Here is an 11,178-nt window from a genome sequence, read left to right as displayed (position 1 = left end):
GGAAAAAATCAGAACGGTAGATGCCTCTGGGGAATTGCAGATGGAGACTGAATGAATAGGAAAGAGCATAAGGATACTTTCTAGGTTATGGTAACATTCTATATCTTTATACATGTTGGTTACGTACATGTATGGTTTTGTCAAAATACAGAATATGCAACCTATTATTTGTGCATTTCATTGTACATAGTATTTTCCCATTTTTATTGCGATAAAATGTACACAACACAAAATTTGCCATTTTAACCATTTTTAGTGTTCAATTAGTGTCATTACATTCACAATGTTGTGCAGCCATGACCACTATCTATACACCAAATTTTTCATCACCCCAAACAGAGATAACAGAAATTCTATGCTCATAAGCAATAACTCTCCACTTACTTCTACCCTACTCCCTGGTAACCTCTAAACTACTCTCTGGTAACCTCTAAGCTATTCTCTATCTCTATGAATTTGCTTATTGTAGATGTCAGGAGCTCATCTCAGCTAGGAGAGAGAGAGAGAGCTGATCTGTCAGGTATAGGAGCAGACAACTAAAGCAATAAGCTCAAACGGAAAGTGTTGATATTTATGCACTTTCTATGATGATATAAGCAGGAATCTAATACTGGAGAAGACACTGATGCTCCCTGTTCCATTTTTCTTGGTGAAATGGTGTACTTGTTGAGAGTCAGGTGGATCATCACAGGCCTGGGGCATTGTTTTATTGTTGAGGGAACCCTGACAAAAGGCAGTTTTATGAATCCTGATCAGGGGGAAGGGGAAAGAGAAAGCTCAGAGTGTTAAAGTACTGGGTACTAAATCAAAGTGAGGAAATTGCTTTCCAGGCTCTCCCTAATCCCCCAAAGGAGGCCTCGAAGAGGCACCTGGTAAAGATCCTTGCTCAAGGCCTCAGGTAAAGAGACCTAGGAATGAAGCCATCAGGACTAAGAATGAAAATAGGTGAGGAGCATGGCTGGCTAGGGAGCCTGAGTCCCTGACTGCAACTCCCCTCAGAGACCTTAGTGCATCATCTGAGCCCCAAGCCTGATGTGGGGAGGGCAGCTCCTGCCCCCCCAAACCCCATCCTCCTCCCAATCATCCACTAGTACACCCCACCCAACCCCCCAGGACTGCCCAGAAAAGCTTTTGTAATTAGTCAGGCCTGAAATGTGACACAAAAGTTTTTAATCAGGAGCAGGACTCCTCATTAGACATTTAAAATGAGAATCTTACAATATCTGTCCATTTGTGTCTGGCTTATTTCACTTAGCATAATGTTTTCATTGTTCATCATCTTGTAGCATGTGTCAAAACTTTGCTCTTTTTTTGTGGCTGAGTATGTATACACATTTGATTATCCATTCATTAATTGATGGACATTTGGGTTGTTTCCATTTATTGACTATTGTGAATAATGCCACTATGCACACCTGTGTAAAATTATTTATTTGAATTGCTGTTTTTAATTCTTTTGCGTATATACAAAGGAGTGGAAATACTGGGTCATATGCAAATACTATGGTCAACTTTTTGATAAACTACCAAACTGTTTTCTACAGCAGTTGAACCATTTTACATTCCAACAAGCAATGCATGAGGGTTTCAATTCTTTCACATCATTGCTAACAAGTTATTTTCCTTTTAAAATTATCATTATATCCGTTTTAATAGGTGTGTAGTATCTCATTGTGGTTTTAATTTGCATTTCCTGAATGACTAATGACATTATTCCTGTGATTATTTTCTAACTACCAATTTATACTTCTTAACCTCTTCACCTTTTTCACCCAGCTCCCCAACTTCCTTTCATCTAACAATCACCATTTTGTTCTCTGTATCTATGAGTCTGTTTTGTTTTGTTTGTTTGTACAATGTAAATAAGAGCAACTAATTGTCTATGATATTTCATTCTCCTCCTGATTAGAATTACCTCCCTGGAGTTTGTAGTTTAAAAAGATGATCTAGCTACAAGTAAATATAAGAGTAAACATTTATATCTCCAATGCTCAGAGAAAGAATGCAAGGTCCTTCAAGTGGGCTTTGGTTTCCTATGCCAATATTTATAAGCCTTTTGAAATGGTTAGGAGAAGTATGATGATTGGTAAAAAGGGTTGGTCTTGTAAAGACTAGAGTTGTAAAACAAGGACAGCTGTATTTGATTACCCAGAGAAGTAGGTTGGCACTTAAATGATGTCTGTTAAAAGACTGACATACCCACCCACCTATGTTGGAATGCTTTTCTTTCCCTCTGGGTACATTTGCCTTAGGGGAAAAAGCTAAAAGAGAATTCTTGAGTGTCAGATTCCAATTTGGCCAAATTTTATCATAAAGTTATTAAATCCTTTCAAATATATTGTCAGTTTTCAGCTGAGACAAACGGTAAACATTTCTGGTAGTATGAAACAACCCCATAGACCCAAGAGACTTCCTCAAACAGGGTACAAAAAAATATTACCCAAAGGCAGTCAAAAGAAAAAACGAACAACCTACAAAATCCCAGGAAGGCAGAAAACAAAGCCAAGTTTAAGTGAGACAAGAAAGAAGGTAATAGCTATCCTTGGGAGAGAAAATATTAATAAGCAGTTGGTCTAGATTGGGAAAGAAAGGAACAATGTGAAATTGTATTTCCCTCTCTCAACTGAGCTCAGGAAATAATTCATTTACAAAAACTTTTGAGAATCCTCCCTGGGTTTAAAAAATCTTTAACTATGGCTCTTAATTTGGCCTTTGACCAAGGAGTGAAAGTTTTTTTTTTAACTTAAAAAATTTTTTTTAAAATTTTTTAATGTCACTGCTTATTTAGAGGAGCGAAAGATTAATGAAGAGGATCATGTATAGCCTCGGGTGGTCTAATTTTAAAAGTAACTGTTTAATTGTCTCTTCAGTGGTAAGGCAATTCAGAGGATTACTAAAATGAGTACTTAAAGGTTAAAGCGGGGAGCAGTAGGAGTTACATCAATTTTATAGTCTTCTGTTTTAAGTATCTCTTATTATTTGATTTTATTAGTCTTTTGTAACAGGCCTTTTAGTGAATTCTTTTGAAATCCTGAAGTGTTTATGAAGCTTGTTTACTAATTAAATCAGGCATCAGATTCTGTTTGTTTAACTTGGGATCACTTGCTTTCAAGGACACTTATTAAATAAATGATCTTGTCTAATTGAAAGATTCTCCATAATAGCCATTGTAATTCTAGGTTGTTTTCAGTAAAATCTTGTATTTTGATAGATATTTGCAGCTTCCAGGACTATAGTTAAAATAAGTAGGTGTGCCAGAAGGTAGCACATATAAGTCTTCGATTAGCAAGGCCTTTGGATTTCTCAGAGCTAAACTAATACCTAAGAGGCTTCTTGAGATACCAACTTATCTTATCATGGGAATCTTCTTGAGATGACAAGTGCTCGAACAGCCTTTAAATGCTCAACCCGTACCCACCAATGTTTCTGGCTTTTTTAACTTTCAAGATTTCCATTAGCAACTAGCCTTTATTTAAAACAAAATTTTATTCATCTGATGCCTCCCACTGGACCCAGTCAAGTTCAAATCAGACCTAGTCCAATTCTGGACCCAGTCCAGTATTTAAGTTGGACCCATTGCAATCCCAGTTGGTAACCACCACTGATTCCTGGTGTGGAATTTGGGGTACCAGCAGAACCCAAAGAATGGGGACTGTGACTGATTCCAAATATATGGGGAATTGCAGTCTGTAAAGCCAACTGGATCAAGAGCTCAATGAAAATTGAAGTTCAGAAATGAGAGAAACTTATCAATGGCCCTTGGTAATAGCGAGAAAGGCAATGAACTCAAAAAAGGAGTCGCAGGTACCATGCTGTTGTGACGCGTTCAAATCTAAGACCCACGGAGCCAATCGAGATTAATTATAAGCCTTTATTAGCTGGCCGGCGACTGATTCTCCCCACTAGAGAATCAGCCCCGACCCTCTGGAGGAGGCAGCTTATAAAGCCTAAAACTATGTCTTGGTGGGCTTTGATTACGCAAGCAAGCAGATTACAGAAGCAGATGTTGGCGGTTAGTTTTGTAATCTATACTCCGGTGGCAATATTGTTTTATTGTTCTTCTTGGGAGCCTTGGGAGCTATTTTCTCCTAGGCAGCTGGCACCTGGAGATATCACTCTCTGCCATGTCCTTGGGGCCGACTTACTGAGGAATTGATACCAATAACCATAACAACACATTTTCCAAAGTAGTCATGGCCGGAATAAAGAGGGGAGATGTGAATAAGGAAGATGTTATTGAAATGCACTTTCACACTGTTACAATACCTATGTTTCTTATTGTCACCAAATGCTGTCAGAGGTCCACTTCATATCCTACTATTGCCACCAAATCTGTTAAAGAACAAAATCTCAACCAAGTAAATTTAAAGATCTAATTAGCTTTATTGAACAATTCATGAATCAGGCAGCATTCCATCTACTAAATAGAAAGATGCTCCAAGGAACTGTATAAAATTGAAGGTTTTCATAGGCAGGAAGAGGGCAGGACAAGGTAGTTAAAAGAATGAACTATTTCAAGCAAGGCTACCTTCCTTAAGGGGAAGACATGGAGTCTTATTAAGCAGATCACTTCACTAGTGTTAACCAGGATATTCCAGACTGATTGGTTTAAAATTCCACTCCTAGGAAAGCTGAAACCCCTGTCCAGTTAGTTATTAAGTCCTGGTGGGGCTTCGCACAAATGACTCCGTTTTGGGCCTATTGTTTCTTTTTAACGTATCCCTAAGACTTCATACATCAATACTTAAATTACAAGGGGTAGGTTAAGTATGCATAAACACAAATTAAGGTAAGATGCTTTATTTTTGTACTCCCACAGTACCCTGCACATAATGAATACAACATAAGGATTTGTTGAATGAATACAAAGGAAATAGGAGGTAAGAAATTGAGGTGCATTTTTCCATAAAAACCACTGGGATCCAGAAGAATGCCTTATCAGTACTCTTTTGAGCACTTACAACATACTAAGCCCAGACCTGGAGTCCTGGACTCCAAGTAGCCAAACCTACAGGCTACTAGGCTCTCATTGTATGATTTCCAACACCCTCTTGGTTGGGAATGGTAGGAGCCATCACTTTTCATTTTGTCTTATAGATCATTCACAAACCCTTGAGCAGAATGTTTGAGAATCACGTGTTTTCAAAAACCAAAAATATTCTTGATGGCAGAGTCTCTAAGTTGTAGAATGGCAGATGCTGCAGCTTTTTTGAATTCTGACAATTCAATCTCTTCCTGGGAGAAACCTTGAGATTAAATCTTGTTTGTCTCAGAGGCAGATTTTCCCTGCCTCAAAGAGGGATGTGGCATACTCAGAAATCCATGGCCTCTTTTTTGAATAAATCTGTGCTAAAACAACAACAACAACAAAACACATACATTGAACTGACTAGCTCTCTTTTTCGTTAGCCTTCCTTAAACATCCTCTATTAACAGTGAATGGGAAATGAAATTATTATATTAAGCTGTTTCCTTAAAGAAATTGAATGAAAGAAATTTTTCCACTCAGCCAGAATTATTTATATACATTTCTAAAAAGAAGAGCTTAAAAGACAGGGTAGCTGGGCAAGGAGGGAAGAAAGGGACAGACAGGTTAAGTCACTCCTCTCAGTAGTATCAATAAAGACGCCCGCTGGTAAACAGAGAAGAAAATGGAAGCTGGAAGTGCCAGCACAAGATGTCGCTTCAGAGCGCTAGTCCTGGCGCCACCTGCTGGAAGAGCTTGATACATACCCTTCTGTAAATACCGCTTTTCCCACGTGGAAGGCGGAAACCTCAAGTAGGTAGGCATTTGTCGGGGCTACCTATTCAAAAAGGTCCTAATGTTTAGACTTGATTTTATTGCCGTGTGAGGCCACAGTGTCACAGAAAGACACTGACAGGAGAGAAAAAAATATCTGTCATTATACTACCTATACTCTGTCTTGGCACCATCTCTGGAGCAACTGTCAGTAAGTACACTTCCCCATAAATTCTGGATTGTCTTGTAAACAACACAAATACATCGTATTGTATTTACGTGTTAAAAATCATTGATTTGTTACATGAAAGCTTTAAAAACATTCCGTAATTATTGTAATTTCATTTGGGGAATTTTTTCAATTTATTAAATACACTGGGAGCCTCAGAAAATGGAAGCCCCTGGTATTGATTAAGATGTAGCAACCATTAAATCAACATATACTGATTCAAATGAACAAAACCTAACAGTCCCCAGTGAACATAAAATGGAATTGGTTTCTTAGGAAGTCTGCATTTTTGCACATATCTGAGGCAAGGTGTGTGTGTGTGTGTGTGTGTGTGTGTGCGCGCGCGTGCACACACACACACGTTGGGGAGTACTTTCGTGTCCACAAGATCCGGAGTCAAGAGAACTTCCTCCGTGGACTAAAATGGGAGACAACCACATCCTACTGCAGAGCGGCACTCAGTAAGCCTGCTCACTGAAAAGCCTAGGCTGTAACTTTTTCCAAGGTGAGCTCCAGAGCCAGACTACTCAAGTTCAAATCCCGGTGTCTACAAATTGATTTTTTCCCCATTCGACAGCAGCTCAGTATATGACAAACCAGTGTCTTCAACAGAAGTACAAATATTGGAGAAAATAAGAATGTATGAAGGACCAAGTTCAAGGTTCATGTGCGTTTTCTGTGACTCATATTGTTGTCTTGTAGAACTTTCTAGTGGTGGAAATGTTCTACGTCTATACTGAAAATTTGAAATGTGGCTGGTGTGGCTGAGGAACTGAACTTTTCATTTAATTTTAATTAATTAAATCTAAATAGCCACATGGAACTAGTGACTACTGTATTGGACAGCACAGTTCTAGCCTCCACCAGTTTTCTGTGGAAAAATCAACTTTATTAAAATGTTTATTCTATGTGATGCTGTTAACCTTTATGGATACTCCTCTTAAAAATAACATCTGATTAAGGATTTAAGAAATGTAGTTTAGATACTGTTAGAATAAGCAACAGGGCCCTAAATAAAATTTTTATTAAAAATTATATGAATTCTTATTCCAAGGGAAGAATTATAGGCTTTCTTATTTCTGAGAGTGACAATTTCTGAGCAGCAGCCACTAGCAATTGCTTTTCTCTTAAGTTTCAGTGAGTAGCAGTATAACTCCCTTTCCTGTCAGGAAGCTGAACATTTTCCAGGAACCACAAATAACAGAACATGTCTGTATCTCAGCTTTGTACTCTGGTTTTACACTGGTAGTGTACTAAAATTACATTGATTTTCTTCTGGTATCACTACCAGTTGTACTTTTGACCATTTAGTAGTTTCCACATAGCATTTGTACTCATCAATATGTCTCTGAGAAGAAATGATAAGTGCAAATACAGGTACGGTAAACCACTGACTCAATTCCAAGTGCTTCGGAAAGGTGGCAGTCTTTCCCTGCAGTTCAGCAATATCAGGCATCTCAGTAAAACTAGTTTAGCGGAGGAGGCGTTGAGGAGTCCTTTGTATCATCCCTCACCCACAAAACAGTATCATGCAAAGTACACATTAGAAGAAAAGAAATTTTATTTAAAGACCCCTGGGTTGGGAATGGGAGCATGTTAGAGTCTTGTCACTAATAGTAAAGTTTTCTTTAGAGCTATAGGAAACCTGTGTAGTTAGCACTGAAACGTTTTTCTTTTTCTGCCCTCATCAGAGGAATGGTTACATTTTGTAGTATTCTTGCAACAATTCCACCACCAACAGCAGTAAGAATAACAGCTTTAATTTATTGAGTCCTAACTTATGCAGCACTTTACAAGTGTTATTGCCTTTTGTTTCACGCTTTATGATCTTCATATTAAGGATGAGAAGGTTGAGGTTTGGAGGTGTTATGAAATTCAATATCGGTGTTTTAAAAAAAATTTAAACTTTATTTTAAATGAAATATAAATTCGCAGGAAGTTGCAAAGGTAGTATAGTACAGTGTAGAGCATAGTACAATATCAAAACCATGAATTCAACAATGTGTGTGTACATGAATACACACACGTGTAGTTCCATGTAGGTTCCTATAACCACCAATGCAACCACAGAGATCTTCCTGCCACCCCTTTATAGTTATATTCACTCCTCTCCCTATTCTTAACCCCTGGCAACCACTAATCTGTCATTTCAAGAATGTTATATAAATGGAATCAGAAGTATATGACCTTTAGAGATTGGCTTTATAATGCCCCTGAGATTCATTCAAATTATTGTATGGATGAACCACAGTTTGTTTAAACATAATGGACATTTTGATTGGTTTCAGGTTTTGTGTATTACAAATAAAGCTTCTGTGAACAAGTTTGGTTTTGGTTTGTTCAGTATTTTTCATTTCTTTGGGATAAATGCAATTGCTGGGTTGTTTGTTTTTGTTGTTGTTGCTGTTGTTTTGTTTTTAGAAACTGTCCAACTATTTCCCAGAGTGGCTGTATCATTTTACTTTCCTACCAGCAATATATAAGAAATTGACTCTCTCTACATCCTCTCCAACATGTGGTATTGTCACCAGTTTTATATTAGCTGTTCTAATAGGTGTGTAGTAATATCTCATCATAGTCTTAATTTGCATTTCCCTAATAGCTAATAATGTCGAACATGTTTTCATGCACCTATTCACCATCCATATGTTTTCTTCAATGAAATGCTTCATGTCATTGTCCATTTTTTAATTTAATTGCTCATTTTTTTAACTGTTGCATTTTGAGAGTTCTTTATATAAACTCTTTTTTAGGTATATGGTTTCCGAATATACAGTCTATAGTTTTTACAGCCCATTAATAGAGCCTGAAAAGTTTTTAATTTCCCTCCAAGTTTTATCTTATTTTATCGTTTTTTTAAATTGAGGTATAATTAACATATAACATTTTATTAGTTTTAGGTGTACAACAAATGATTCGATATTTGTATATATTGTGAAATGATCACAATAAGTCTAGTTAACATCCATCACCATACATAGTTATAAAACTTGTTTCTTGTGATGAGAACTTTTAAGATCTCAGCAACTTTCGAATATGAAATATAGTATTATTAATTATAGTCGCCATGCTGTACATTACATCTCCATGACTTATTTTATAACTGAGTTTGTACCTTTTGACTCCCTTCACCTGTTTTGGCCACCCCTAACTTCCACCTCTGGCAACCACCAATCTGTTCACTATATCTGTGAGCTTGTTTTGTTTGCTTGTTTAGATTCCACATATAAGTGAGATCATATGATATTTGTTTTTCTACATCTGACTTATTTCATTTAGCATAATGCTCTCTAGTTCCGTGTTGTCACAAATGGCAAAATTTCCTTCCTTCTTATGCCTGAATAACTTTCCACTGTATATGTATTTATACTACATTTTGTTTGTTCATTCATTCATTAATGGACACCTAGGTTGTTTCCATATGTTGACTATTGTGAAAAATGCTGCAATGAATACTGGGGTGTATTTAACTTTACAAGTTAATGTTTTCATTTTTAATTTTAGTTTTAAATTTTAATAAAGTCCACTTTGTCAAATTTTTTATGTAACATACTTTTAGTGTCATGTCTAAGAACTTTTCATCAACCCTTAGTTCCCCCAAATTTCCTCCTATGTTGTCTTGTAAAAGTTTTATGTTTTACATTTAAATTTCTGATTCGTTTTTAATTAATTTGTATAAAATGTATGAAGTTTAAGTTGAGGTTCTTTTGTTTTGCCTATAGACATCCAGTTGCTCCAGAACCATTTCTTTAAAAAATTGCCTTTCCTCCGCTGAATTGCTTTTTTGCCTTTCTCAAAAGTTAAGTGAACATAATTGTTAGAGCTATTTCTGGGTCCTCTATTCTGTCCCATTGATCCATGTGTTCATCACCAATACTGCACAGTCTTGAGCTATATGGTATGTTTAAAATTATGTATAGTAATTCCTTCCATTTTGTTATTTGTTTTCAGAATTATTTTAGCTATTCTAGTTTCCTTGCCTTTCCACATACATTTAAAAATAATCTTTTCTACATCTACAAAAAAATCTTGCTGGTACTTTTTCTAGCAATTGTATTAAACCTGTAATTAAGAAAGAATTGACATCTTTACTATGCTTATTCTTCAAATTTATGAACTTGATATATCTCTCCATTTAGAGTTTTGATTTCTTTCATCCGTGTTTTCAGTATATAACTCTTGTGCATGTTTTGTTATATTTATACCTAAGTATTTCCATTTTTTGAGTAATTGTAAATGGTATTATATTTTTTAATTTTGGTTTTCACATGTTTGTTTATAGTGTATGGAAAATAATTGATTTTTGTATGTTGATGGTATCCTGGGACATTAATGAATTCACTTAGTTCTAGAAGGATTTTGGGGTGGGGGAAATTAGTGTTGATTCCTTGGAGTTTTCTATGTAGACAATCATGTCACCTGCAAGTTGTTGTGGAGACGGTTAGGAAGAAGAGTCCAAGTCTGGAAATGCTTTTACTAATGGATAAGGGAGAGGAGGATTGGCAATGCTAGCATCCCCCACCCCTGTCTCCATGGCCTTTTGTTAAGTTCTACAATAATGCTGGCTTTGTAATTAAGCAATTGTTACTCTAAGGTCAATAGACATTAGCTGGATACAAACTAAAGCTAGCTCCCAGATCTGATCTCAAAGCCACCTCTGTGTTCTCAGCTATCTCTTCTTAAGTATCTTTTCTAGTTCTTGTCACTGTGTTATCCTTGTTCCTAGAGCAAGATGTCCCAGAATAGGTCAGGCGTGTGCACCCTCCCTGCAATGCGTCCTTGTGTGCAAGTCCACATCTATTAGGTCAGGCATGTGTGCCTTCCCTACAATGTGTCCTTGACTGTAAGTCCACGTCTATTAGGTCAGGCATGTGCGCCTTCCCTGAAATGTGTCCTTGTGTAAGTCCAAATCTGCTTCTGATGACAGTGTTGCTCCAAGCACTAGGCATCCCGCCAGAAACTGCAGGCGTTTCTCACAACACAAGTAAGGAGAGTTTAATTTCTTTCCAGTCTGTATGCCCTCTATTTCCTTGCCTTGTCTTATTCCACTGGCTAGAACTTCTAGTACTATACTGAATGGTATCAGCGAAAGCAGATATCTTTGCCTTGTCTAATTTAAGGGGGAAAGCTTTTGGTTTTTCACCATTAGGTATAAGGATAATTGTGGGGTTTACGTAGATACTGTTTATAAGGTTGAGAGAGTTCTTTT

The sequence above is a fragment of the Rousettus aegyptiacus genome, unplaced genomic scaffold (genome assembly GCF_014176215.1).
Source record: "Rousettus aegyptiacus isolate mRouAeg1 unplaced genomic scaffold, mRouAeg1.p scaffold_m13_p_6, whole genome shotgun sequence".
NCBI classification, from domain to species: domain Eukaryota; kingdom Metazoa; phylum Chordata; class Mammalia; order Chiroptera; family Pteropodidae; genus Rousettus; species Rousettus aegyptiacus.
The sequence above is the reverse complement of the archived record's forward strand: the minus strand, read 5'-3'. Positions refer to the sequence as shown.